Genomic DNA, 14,197 nt, shown 5'->3' on the forward strand with positions numbered 1-14,197 from the left:
ACTTCCTCATTTTGAGTCACTTGTTTGGTTAAGCCCTTTCTCTTGAATTTAACTGGATAGTTTGTAGGCAGTGGAACTCCTTGCCCCGTTCCCTGTTCTAGCAGTTGAATGCTTAGGAAATCTTTTCCACGACCACCTACACAGCCTTATAAATGGATGAGATAAACGAAAAACTACAATCCTCAGTACTTCTTGTTACAAGGGCTCTCATGCTTTATCTTTTCCTACCACTATACCAGTTTCTCCAAAAATTTGTCCTTTTCTTTTCTTGGAAATACAATTACGAATGAGACGTACAAAGACTGACAGTGACTGAGGGTACGTGAATCAACACCGACTACTTCAAAAAACAGAAGCTTCATGGTAGAGAGATGGATGCCAAGATGTTACTTTTGTGGAGACTTCATATTTTGATCAAGCGATCTGGTGAAGTAACGGTCTAATAGTCATCTTACCTTCAGGAAGACCACACGTGGTGGGCCTTATTACAGGCTAACCAGATGCCCTTTTTCCCCTAGGCTTAATTTTTAGTTCAATTTTTTATGCTTCATTTCCTCATATGTATTGGTATGTACAAGTAAACATATTAGCATTTAAATGTGCATATGTTACATTCGTAAAACTCTGAATGGTACGTAATCAAGTAGGTCATGACATAATTTCATTCTCTAGACAATTACATATTTATATGTGATCCTTATAGCAATTTAGTTTGAAAGACGAAGGTGCTATATTTTCTAAAAATAAAAGGAGAGCAGGAAGTATTTTTCTAAAGATCATCTCAACGATTTTTTTAAAACTTCTATTTGCCATTCTTTTTTAAAATTATTTTTCCTGCATTTCAAAAGCAATTAAAGTTTATTGTTAAGATAAAGAAAAGAAAAAAGTAAAACCTGTTTTCCCAACATGGCATCACCACGGAAGCACATACGATTGAGTTGCTCACTCTGTGCCAAGAGGCCTCAGAGCGCAGGCTCAGTGGACGGCTCTCTGAGTTGCAAACCCTGGCTCAAATACTGACCATGTGATATTGGGAAAGGTCCTCAAGCTTTCAGTGCCTTTACTACCTCCTCTGTAAAACTGTGCAATATTACCCACTTCCTAGGAGCACTAATTGATATCATACTCATAAAACTCTTTAAAAGTCCAGCACATGTGCAAAAAAAAAGACAGTGACACTTCATAAACGCTAGCCATTATTATTTGTAATTTCCTTGTTAGAGATTAGTTATTTAACATCTGTTTTATAACATTTCTTTGTATTTAATAATATAGCATAGACATCTTATGTAATAAAATATTCTCCCATATCATAATTTTAATGGCCACATAATATATCTTTTGATATAACTTATTTAATTAACTTTCATAGTTGATTTGTTTTAACTTTGTACTATTATACATAGTATTAGTTTCTATTGCTGTTATAACAAATTATCATAAACTTAGTGGTTTAAGGCAACACACGTTTATTTTCTTACATTTCTGAAAGTCAGAAGTCTAAGATCAAGGTGTTAGCAAGGTTACATTCCCTGCTGGAGGCTCCAGGGGAGAATTCACTTCCTTGCCTTTTCCAGCTTCTAGAGGCTACAGCGTTCCTTGACCTGTGGTCCCTTGCTCTGTCTTCAAAGCACATCATGCCAACTTCTGGTTCTGTTGTCACATGTCCTTTTTCTGACTTTGACTCTCTTGTCTGCCTCTTATAAGGATCCTTGTGATTACATTGGATAACCCAGGATAATCTCACCAGCTCAGGATCCTTAATTTAATCACATCTGCAAGGTCCCTTTTGCCATGGAAGGTAACATAATCATAGGTTCCAGGGATTAGGATGAGAACATCTTTGGGGGCCGTTATGTAATCTATCACATACACCAAGATGAAGTAAAGATTTTTGTACCCTTTCCTTATTTTCTTAGAATAAGTTCCTAGACATAAAGTTCAAATAACTTTGTCAAATAATATGTCAATTTTAATCTTTTCACAATATTTTCCTATTCAGTATTTAACAAAAGCCTAGTTGAATGAATATTGTATACTTTAATCTAATAATGTTGTATTAATTTACATCCCACAAGGATTTTGTGATAGCTGCATTTTATTTTAATGTTGAACATTTTGGAATCTCCAGATCATCTTAACACTAGGATTTTAGTTGTTGTTTTTGCTTTTGTTATTTGTTCAGTCAGATTCCAATGATAAAGCAGGTAACTTCCTTGGTTTCCTATATGCAAAGAAATCACTAACTGAACAAACATACTGTATTAAATATGATTTATCCTCCTAACAATCCTAAAAATAGTTACTCCCTGAAATGCAAGTCACAAAAACAGGTGAGATATTGTAACATTTAAAAATCAAAAGAAGTAAAGAAGTGATTTGCTAGAGAAATCCATAAGCTGCATATAGATGGCAGAAGTTTTCTTAAAGTTCTATGTCATGTACCACAGGCTTTGATGTACTAAATGTTACTTTTGTAATAGGTCATGAATATAATACATAAAATAGAATGGGGGAATAATGAAAGTATGGACTCAAGTAAAAGGAATGTGAAAACGAAACAAAAATAACAAAAAACTACTCCTGTCATGGGTTCCTAGTCACCTCCCCAAAAAATCAACCTGTTGAAACCAAAAAAGGGAGTGGGACACATGGATTACAGGAATTACCATAAATAACAAACACACCACCTAACCTGATTCACCCCGGGAGACTGCAACTGCCTTGGACTGGGGAGGGTGGGAGGCAGTGCCGGCAGTCAGGGAAGACCACAGATATGAGGAGCAGGAAGAGCACAGTTGTGAGGAGCAGGAAGAGCACAGGTGTGAGGAGCAGGAAGAGCACAGGTGTGAGAAGCAGGAAGAACACAGGTGTGAGGAGCAGGAAGAGCACAGGTGTGAGCTCCCAAATGCCTCTTTCTCCTCTCCTCTTCATCGATGTTATTGTTAGGTGCCTTTGAGTAGTTTTCAAAAAACTCATAGGGTTTTCTAGGCTGTAATCTTTACAGTAGCAGACGGCCAGATTTTTCTCTCTAGGAGCTGCTGGGTGGGTTCAAACCGCCAACATTTCGGTCAGCAGCTGAGTGCTTAACTGGTGTGCCACCTGGGTTCCTCCCTCTTCATTGTCGTCAGACAATCATTGCTTTCCTTTATACCATAAAAATCATCACCAACACTTAGGTGACAGTGATTCAGGGTACGAACAGAGCTGTAAAAACAAAACAGTACAAACAAGCAAACAAGAGTGATTCACTGAGGAGCGATGAAAACACGTGGGGCCTTCATGCTCCTCCAGACCTACCACCTTCCAAACCCCCAGGGCTATTAGATTATAAACTAAGAAGACAGTCTCCTCACAGGATGACTTCTCTTCAACAGCAGAGGTGAAGACCTGACCAGTGAGTTACCTGGAGAAGAGATAGCAAATGGTGTTTATCAGTAGTGTGTTGACTGTTTGGAGCTTTCTGCCTTGGTGCTCCTCACATTCCTGGCCTTCAGCCCTTCTCCAATAGCCCTGACCAAACGGAGTAACTGATATTCCCCAGGGAAACAGGAGCTCACGAATCTAATACTAGACACCTGAGTAGTATAACTATTGCAAAAGAAAGGTTCAGATTGAACAACGTATTCCATTTAAAGCAGGATAATTGGAGTAAACCAAAATTCAAAATAGTATGCTTAAACAGAAAAGGTAAGCTAACGGAAACATAAAATTAGAAAAATAAATAATAAAAAGTAGAGATATTAGATATTAAAAATATAATGGTCGAAAGAACACAATAAATCAAAACCAAACCCGTTGCTGTTGAGTTGATTCTGATTCATGGCGACCCCATGTGGTAAAGAGTAGAACTGATCTCCAAAGGGTTTTCTTGGCTGTAATCTTTACGGAAGTAGATCACCAGGCCTTTCTTCCACGATGCTGCTGGGTGGGTGCTGCCATCCTTTCGATTAGTAGCTGAGGGCAAACTATTTGTGCCACCCAGGGATCTTAAAGAACACAATAGATGGGGCAAATACCAGGCAAGATACAGCTGACAAATGAATTGGTGATTTGATAAATAACATTGAAGAACTCCTCCAGAAGACAGTTCTAAAGAATAAAGATATAAAAAATATACATAAAATGTAATAATAAAGATAAATTTCACAAGATTAAAAAAAGATGGAAAACCTCAAATTGAAAGAGTTTATAAGGTGTTAAACAGGGAACTCTGGTGGCGTAGTGGTTAAGAGCTACAGCTACTAATCAAAAGGTCGGCGCCTTGGAAACCCTACAGGGCCTTTCCTCTCTGCCCTATAGGGTTGGGATGAGTTGGAATTGACTCGATGGCAATGGGTTTGGTTTTTTTGTTTTTGTTTTTTTTTAACGGGGAAGAAGACAAAACCAACAGTTAACACATTTAGTAAAATTTAAGAACGTTGAAGACAATGAAAGTATTCCAAAAACCTTCAGAGAAAAATAGCAAATCACCTGTATAGGAACAAAAATATTTAAGTAATAACACTGAATACAAGAATAATGGTTAATAATTTTAAAGTATTGAAGAGTATTCAGCTCAGTAATTCTTCAAATTTGAGGGCATAAAAATATTCTCAGGCACAGAATATTTCAGAACTTTGGCTAAGGTCATACAATGAAATTATTCTTGGAGGAGTTACTCAAGTGAAGAAGAAAAAATCCAGAGGTGGTACAAGTGTCAGGGGAAGAAGGGGTAGTCAAATTTCTCATAACATTTATTGTGGAACAAAAAGATAGATGACAGGTAGATGGATGGATGGATGGATAGAGGGATAGATGATAATCCGTACTAAAGTAATTGTTTTATTGTGGGAAATATATACCATATTTTTAAGCAAATAATGTGTGCCTTCTACGTTTGTGTGTCAAGCAGGCCCTCCCCCATGAATTATTTTCATAAATGCCACTGTGTCAATTTTTTTACATGTTGCTGTAAAAAAAATTGGCATAGTGTGCTTATGTAAATACCTTGTGGTGGGGAGGGCCTGGTTGGCAAACAAACATGGAAGATGGACATTATTTGTATAAAAATATAGTATTTGGTAAGTTTGCCAAATCAGATTAAGTAAAAATTTTCATTTTAACTTGAATCCACAATCAATGTCATGGAAGCAGCAGTCAAGAAATCAAACGACACATTGCACTGGGCAAATCTGATGCAAAAGACCTCTTTAAAGTGTTGAAAAGCAAAGATGTCACTTTGAGTACTAAGGTGCACCTGACCCAAGCCATGGTATTTTCAATTGCCTCATATGCATGTGAAAGCTGGACAACAAATAAGGAAGACCAAAGAAGAACTGAATTATGGCGTTGTCAGAGAATATTGACTATACCATGGACTGCCAAAAGAACAAACAAATCTGTCTTGGAAGCAGTATAGCCAGAATGCTCATTAGAAGCAAGGATGGTGAGACTTCATTTCACATACATTGGATATGTTATCAGAAGGGACCAGTCCCTGGAGAAGGACATAATGCTTGGTAAAGTAGCGGGTCAGCAAAAAAGAGGAAGACCCTCAACGAGATGAACTGACACAGTGGCTGCAACAACAGGCTCAGACATAACAACGACTGCGAGGATGGCACAGGACCAGGCAGTGTTTCGTTCTGTTGTACGCAGGGTTGCTGTGAATCGGAACCAACTCGATGGCATCTAACATCAACAACAAGTAAACATAGTATAGTTTTTCAGCTGAGATCAACCACCGTGAGAAGAAAATGAAAATGTGTATCTTCAAAATTAGAAGGACTAAACTACATCTATCAGGAAACAGGTAAGAAGACAAAAAAACAATAGGAAAAAAACAAGTTCATATAATTGAAGATAAAAATAGATATTAAAAATGAGATTTTATGTTTGCTGTAAGTGACACTCCTAAAACAAAAGACACAAAAATTTTAAAAGGTAAATATGAACAACACAAAAATGCTGGGGTAGCAATTTTTAAAATCTAACAAAATAGAATTTAAGGCAAAAATACCATAGCAGAAAAGAAGGATATTTCATGTTTGTAATAAGAAAAAAACAGAACAAGAAGGCATGGCATCGCACACACACATTTATGTATGTATAATATAAGCTCAGAATAGATCAATCAGAACATCTTCTGGAGAAATAGATAAATGAACAATTGTCATTTGAGATTTTATACACCCCTTTCTGAAACCGAGATCAAATAGACAAAAATCAGTAACCTATTCTCCACACAGAACCTAGAACAAGCTTTTACAGATGTACATCAGATCATGTCAACTTCCGGCCATAATTCTTCTATTGTTCTTAAAATAAAATTCCAAGGGTTCCGCATGATTTGGCTTATGATTTGTTCACATCTTATCTCATTCTTTTATATTGCTTATTTATTACACTCTAGTCAAATTGGTCTTCCACTGGGACCAAGCTCCTTCTTCCCAAGCTCCTTCTTCCCAAGCTCCTTCTTCCTAAGCTCCTTCTTCCCAAGCTCCTTCTCCCCAAGCTCCTTCTCTGGGTTTACACCTATACCTAGCACATTCATGTCATTAGGGTCTCTCCTTTCCCAGAGAGGCCTTTCCTCTTCATGCTATATTTAAACAAACAAATAAACCTTTTTCCCCCATAATATCTATCCAGCCTTTACTTCCTCAGCAGCACTTCACTGATCTGATGTTATTTTGTTTATAGCTTTACATATCTATTGTCTGTCTGTCCTGCTAGTGTGAGCCATGCCTTATCCACTGCACATTCCCAGTCCCAGGAGAGTGCCTGGCAGACATTGCATGCTGATAAATTCTTGAATGGGGCAGTATGATTGAGAGTTAAAAACAAGGGCTTTCATGTTAATGACACCTGGGTTTGAATCCCAGCTTTCCAACTTGCAGACACTTTAAACAGACTGTTTATGCTCCTGTGGCCTCAGTTTCCTCATTTGTGAAAAGTTTGTGTGAGTTTAAATAACCTAGTAGACTGTGAAGATGAGCGGGCTTATGAGTAAAATCATGCGAAAAATGCCCACAACAGTGCCTAGCAGTTGGCAGTAAATTGGTGACAGTAAAAATGAAGACTAGGTTCTTGACCCTTCTACAGACCAATGGCCCTCGACCCAGAATTACTAGTACAGCTACGAGCTGAAATGGCCACAGATGGAATTCCTTGGTTCCCTGCCTTTCTTTATTTCTTATGGTAAAACATAGGTGTTACACTCAGGTCCGGAAACCACTTGAACTTCATTTTGATTACTATGACAATGTTATCAGGCTTGCTGGATTAAGGCAATCACCAGCTCAGTATTGTTTCTCCACTCAGGAAAAAAGCGGCTGGTGTACATTATGATTAAATAACACGGGATCCACTCTGCCTTTTGCATAGAATTAATTTGAGCATAGCTTCCATTTCATTAGAGGAGCACTTTAAAACAGGTCAAGTGTGACCAAGACTAAATTGAAAACGCATTATTCTCTTTTGGTAGGCCCTCCAAGCTGATACATATTTGATGCAATTTTACAAGGAAGTTCAAATGGCAGGCAGACTCCTTTAAGGAAACAAATGTCTTAGTCTCACACTAGGCGATTTTAGAATGAACACTTGGTATAGCTCCTCTACTATCCTGGAGCAATTCCTGGGCAGAAAATAAGCGATTTGTGTGAGTCATGTGGAATAAAGCTGACAGCAGTACACTGAATACTCTTCTTTTTATTGTCTATGTCTCTTTGGGATTTACTTTACGCTTTCAGGAGTACTTTGTATCCTTCTATATTTTCTTGCTTGATATTGGATTCTTGGAATTATGGAAGTTTAATGAAATTTAGGTTCTCGCCTTACTTAATGATGTTAGTTATCAGGTTGTCAAGTTAGCTAGGCAACCACATTTTTGTTCTTAGGCGCCATCCAGTTGGTTCTGACTCATAGAGGCCCTGTGTACAACAGAACGAAACACTGCCCAGTCCTGCGCCACCCTCACAATTGTTGTTATGTGCCAATTCGTCTCACTGAGGGTCTTCCTCTTTTTCGCTGACCCTCTACTTTACCAAGTATGATGTCCTTCTGCAGGGACTGGTCCATCCTGATAACATGTCCAAAGTATGTGAGACAAAGTCTTGCCATCCTTGCTTCTAATGAACATTCTGGCTGTACTTGCTCCAAGACAGACATAGCAATTTTTAACTTTTCCCTGAGTATAAAAACAGCTCCTTGTAGATGACACCGCTTTCTACAGTAGTGAACATCCCTTTAAAATGAACATTTCTATAACTGTCCTGGTTTTGCAGAAAGTGAGTGCATGGACTACTAAGTCATGCTCTTGGGACATTAGCATTTGGTATTACAGTGAGGGGCAGCTAGTAAGAGAAATGAGGTGTGCAGTTCAGTTGTATGTTGTGGTCATTAATCATTAAGTATGGCGTTTGGTTTTCAAAACATCCAAATCAGCTGAAAGAGATGATTGAAATTGCTTCCCTTCCTGCTAGGGTGCTGTGGGAGAACCTAAAATTAGAATTTCTGGGTTCCATGTTTGAATTGTGCCATAGGTTTCAAAAGATCACTGATTTTCCAGGATTATTTTCCCAGCTTTGAAGACAGACCAATGTAGTCCTTTTCCAGAAGGAAATCTATGCGTGTGTATGCTGGTATGCCCGTTTTCCCCCTGCAGCCTAGATCACCCTACCTACAGATTACTGCCACTTCGAAAACATGAAGAAGAAAAAAAAATAATTGTTGTAGAGTCAATTCCAACTTATTGTGACCCCATGTGTTACTGCTCCATAAGGTTTTGTTGGCTGTAATAATCTTTATGGAAGCAGATCACCAGGCCTTACTTCCGTGGTGCTGCTGAGTGGGTTAACTTCAAACCTTACATTCCTCTGATCCTGTGCTCTCTTTATCAGTAAATGGCAATACCTAACCCCGCACATTCGTCGTGGTAATAAAGACAGAAGCCTGAACATCATCTTACACTGATCCCCCATCTGGCCCAAATCTCCAGAGTCTTCAAGTCCTATACATTTTACCTTTTAAAGGCTGTCTTCTGTTTCTCTTCACTTCATGCAATTGCCCTCATTTTCACCAGGATAAATCACAATTGACTTTTAAGTGGTCTTTTGCTTCTTAGGTCTGTCTTTTCCCAAATTGATCCATCTTATTTCAACAGTCCTCTTACTACAGCCCAGATCTACACACGTTGCTCTCCTGTTTTAAATCCTTCATTGTGCCCCAAACCTTTCATAATAAAGTCCTGCTCCTTACCTTAGTCCAAGTATCCTACCTGATCTGGTCTCTACTTATCTCACGGTTCCATCTCTGTTGCTCCTCCAAATGCAACCTTTTGCTTCAAACTACTAGCGGTTCTAGATTTTTCTCTACAACTTTGCACAGGCTATTCCTATCTTCCTTCTTTATCTATCACTTTGCCTTTTGAAACTCAGATCAGGCTTAACCTACCCAGAAAGCCTTTTTTGGATGCCATCGTCCGATTTAGATTTCTCTGCCTGGTGATGCTCCATATTAAAATCAGCACCCTTCCTCTGAAGTGGAAGGTTACCAGTGTCTGCCTCTGTCAGACTGCTCCACCCTGACCTGAAGGGAGCCTTGAAGACTGGGGGCAGGACTTGTGTGAAGGCTCACTTTCTTGTGCGTTTGCCCCCTGGGTTGGGAAGACTCACACTGCTGGGCTGGAACAGCTGAGGCTCCTTGAGTATGTCTTTTTCTCTCTGTGGGGACTTTCCATGTGCTCTGTCCACCATGGTGGCTTCAGAATGGCTGGTGTTCTTACATGTCATCTGAGAGCTCTCGAAGTGGTAGTCATGAGAGAAACAGCCAGGCAGGAGTTGTATCACCTCTTTTTACCCAGCCTTAGAGAACACACAGCATCACTTTGGATGTATGTAGTTGGTCAAGGACCCCACAAAAGTCCACCTGGTTAAATGGGAGGAACCTAGAGCCCTCCTCTGGATAGGGAGTGTCAATGTCACATTGCAGGAAGAGCATGTGGGATTGGATATATGTTGGTGCAGCCAGCAAAATGAGCTCCAGCAGGGTTGTGAGATGTCAGTTGGAAAGTCTTGTCCTTGTTAGGAGTCTCAAAAACAACCATCTACAGAAGTGCCCCAAAAGATGGCCAGGATTTGGGCACGTGCCACACCAAGGGCCTCATTGCTAGATCATGAGAACGTTACCATGTGTTCCGTTTACTGGGCCAGAAATATCTCAGTAAGATTCATCTTCTCCCTTTATTTTATTCCACATTTCTAATTATTAACCAAGAAATCTTATTTCTTCATTTTAAATGTCAATCATGATCAATATTACTTCTTTTCCCATTATCACTAGTTTCGCCCAGGTACTCAACAGCTCATGTCCAGTTTATTATAATGTCTCTGAGCAGCTCTCCCTGCCTTTAGCTCCTCTAGTCTATCCTACATATATTTTATTCTGGCAATTTATAAAAAAATTTCAAGCATACAGAAAAGTTATATAGTAAACACTAGTATACCCAGCACACAGATACGTAAGATTTTGCTAATTTTACTTGATCACTTATCAATCCATCTGTTCATCCCTCTATGCATTCATAAATCTATCGTATTTTTTGATACATTTCAAAGTAAGTTACAGACAAAAGTATGCTTCATTCCTAAACAATTCAGGATGCATACCATTGACTAGCATCCAATGTTTGCTCAGTTTTTTTGTTTTTTGTTTTAGGTAAAATCTACATACAGGAGAGTGCATGAATCATAAGTGTACTTTGTGACAAGTTTACAATGCATTGTTTTTTAAGTATTATTTTTTATTATGATATTCCCCTCCTCAAGAACCCCAGATGGCTTCCTATTATCTACCAAAGCAAGCCCTTAAAATCTTTTCTTAATTCAAGCACGTTAAGTCTCCAATTATTTGGGAAACCATTTCCCTTTCCTTCTATAGTAGGAGTCCTGCATTATCTGTGATGCTCATCCTCACTTCTCATCATTTCGTTTATTCAACTATTACTGTGTGCACTGCACTGAAGAGGAGTAGAGAGGACTGTCAAGGTGGTTTTAGACATTGGACCAGGAGCAAGTAACCCTTGGAGTACAATACCTAGATTAAAAAACCAGACTCTGCCACTAACTTGTGTGACGTAGGGTAAATTACTTAACATACCTAAGTCTTAATTTTCTAATCTTGAAGCTATAAATTTGTCTTAAAAGGTTTTTTCAAGGTTGGTGATAATACATGTACAGCATCTCCTAGCATTCTTACCACATAGGTGCTACTGATACATGAAACACAGCAGATGTCAGTATCTTTACTAATCCTAATAAGATATCGTAAAGTTCTTACCTCAAGAAACTTACAATCCAATTGTGTACTGTGCTAATAACAAAATGATTTTCAATGTGACACAGTGGTTTTACCTCAAATATACTTTTTAATAAATTATATTATATATTAAGCGCCAAGCAAAGTTTCTCATTATACTTGGTCATATTGTATCTACAAATTACGTGTTTGTCTGTTTCTTCATTTGGGTTCGTCTATGACTGAATGAGTGTGGAAGGGGATAAGGGATGTTAGAAAGATAGATGGATAGACCATATTTATGCTAGTATTTTTCCTCTGATCTCTTTGAAGTACTCTGAATATATATTTACCAAACTATCTCTATCATAAGGTCTGATATTATGAATATCTACACTGAAAAAAATTGGTCTCAAAATGCTGAGCTTAGTACTTGACATATAAGTGATCAAAAAATATAAATTATTAGTAGTATTATTACTATTTAATATTACTATACAACTTTACATTATCTGTCCATTTAGAAAAAAAAAAAAAAGGGAAAGATGCAGCCGATGTAAGAAAAATGTTTTATCATACAGTATATATCCAGATAGAAAATTGTTATGCTGTTAAAATTTACTGTGAAAACATAGGAATATAATAATCAAACACTGTCTTTATGGAATCAAATAATTACAATAATTTTAATTATTTCTGGTAGTTTTTCTCTGTTATGGGAACAAACAAGTTTTTGCAAAACCAAATTCTTCCATTAGAAGTCTTTCTAAACCACGCGAAATTTACCTTGAAGTACATGGATCAGAAAAACCAGTTGCCATGGAGTCAGCCCCAACTCATGGTGACCCCACGTGCGTGAGAGTAGAACTGTGCTCTGTAGGGTTTGCAATGGCTGATTTTTGGGAAGTAGATTGCCAGGCCTTTCTTCTGAGATGCCTTTGGGTGGACTCAAACCAGCAACCTTTTGGTTAGCGGCCAAGCACTTAAAGTCTTGTGCTACCCAGGAATGTCAGAGATCTTCAGAGTTGTGATTAACGTTCCAGCGTAAGTGTTTTTGTCTAATTGTTTTCAGATGACAGGCAAAAAAGTAATAGCAGTACTTTGTTTTTTTCCTACTTTCAACAGAATCATCTTGAAATAGTGGGAATGCCACCAGTTGGGAAATCTAGAAAGTACTTATTATGGAGCTTAATCATTGTGTTACCTGTCTAGCCCCTCAAATTCAATGTAAATTCCAAAATGTAAGAAACCATATTCTTTTCACCTAGTACAGAGCAAGAAGAAAAGATAAGCTTTCTGAGTAAATAAAGAAGTAGTCATTGATTGTACTTTGGCCAGCCAAACTTTTCCTTCTAACAGAGTGAAGGCCTGTGATTAGTCAAAAAGCAATTAATTATTCTATTTTCATTTTATGAAGATAAAAATAAAAAGTTATTATCTCTGAGAACGTAGATGTGTTGTGACGGGAGGTGTTATATTTATGGGGTCTAGGTATAGTGACTGTGGAGTTCTTTTCCATGGTGATAGCAAGAAAGTTGTATTCCTAGAATTTCCCCCCTCCTCATGTTAGCAGAAAGACAGGATGGCAACTAATGCAAGCGGTTACTGAATTTCATTTTAAATTGGTGCTATTTACATGGTGTTATTCCTTCATAGCACTTTGATTGTAAATTTCAATGAAACCAGAATCAAATGAGGGAATGCATGATGTGTGTCTGTAGTAATTAGTAAGCTCGAGATTTGACGATTATCCAGTTAATCTGATCAACAAAGACAGCCAAATTGGGTGATTTAAGTCTCAAAGTGGATTTCTTTGGCCTAGTCAATCCAAACTGACTATACACATTAACTACATTAACAACACAGCTGCCAACACTCTTCTCTCTGTAGGATACGTGGAAAGAGCTCAAAAACAGGGGTAACGAAGCACACAGAAAGGAAATAAATATTAGGTGAAAGCAGCAAATTAGTAACCAAGAGAAAGTCGCTGAGAGAAGCAAAAAAAAAAAAAAAAAAAGCCAAGGCCACAGAAAAAGATAATCTGGCCAATTAACATCAAATAATATAAGAAATTTAGAAAAAGGAGAGCAGCATTGGAGACACTGGAGTAATCCTAATGTAAACCATGTCAACATATCGCTTGTTTAAATGAGTTAAAGATGATCACAAACTAACTTCTTTGGCATTTAATAACTCAAACAATGTCTTTTTTAGTTACTTGAAGCATTTCAGTTAAATTATGTCAAAGTCCTTGGTTGATGAAACTTTATCACTGATGAACTAAATGTAGCCTGTTGTCATGGGGTGATGTTTGCAAAATAAAATTATTTCCTAAAATAGTATCATAGGTGAAGAATTCAAGGGTACGACCATCAAGCTACCATGTTAGAAAACATGAACTTTAGAAAAATTGCGTAGCTTATTGACCTCAAAGATATTCCAAGAAAATAAACATTAATTTGGTTTCAGATCTAATTTTCTCTAATGGAGTAAAGTAGAGAAAACCCAGGCAAAACTATGACGGTTTAGTAGTATCACTAGACAACACTTCATTGCTCTTTCTTTGCGTACCATTCCCTACTGCTGCAAGACAAAAACAGCAAACAAAATCTCAGAAAACTATTAACTGATGGATCGTTAGACTTTGTACACCCATGTTTCATCATAGATTCATTGCCCTGAAATATACGAGTACTGCAAAAATGAGGAATAATTTGAGTGAAATCAACCTTATTTAGAGGAAGTTCTGTCTGTTGGAAAGAAGTTACAGCTGCAGGTGTGCTTTAGTTTCTTCCCTGAGCAATGTCACAGATGGGCAGTGGCAAGGCGTGCTTTCCGTCCCTGGCAGCACAAAAGCAAGCAATCATTCACTTTCAGAGTTATTCTGGGAACCCCACACTGGCTCTCTTCAGCTTTATGATCT

The sequence above is a fragment of the Trichechus manatus genome, unplaced genomic scaffold, assembly GCF_000243295.1.
Source record: "Trichechus manatus latirostris isolate Lorelei unplaced genomic scaffold, TriManLat1.0 scaffold00089, whole genome shotgun sequence".
Lineage (NCBI taxonomy): Eukaryota > Metazoa > Chordata > Mammalia > Sirenia > Trichechidae > Trichechus > Trichechus manatus.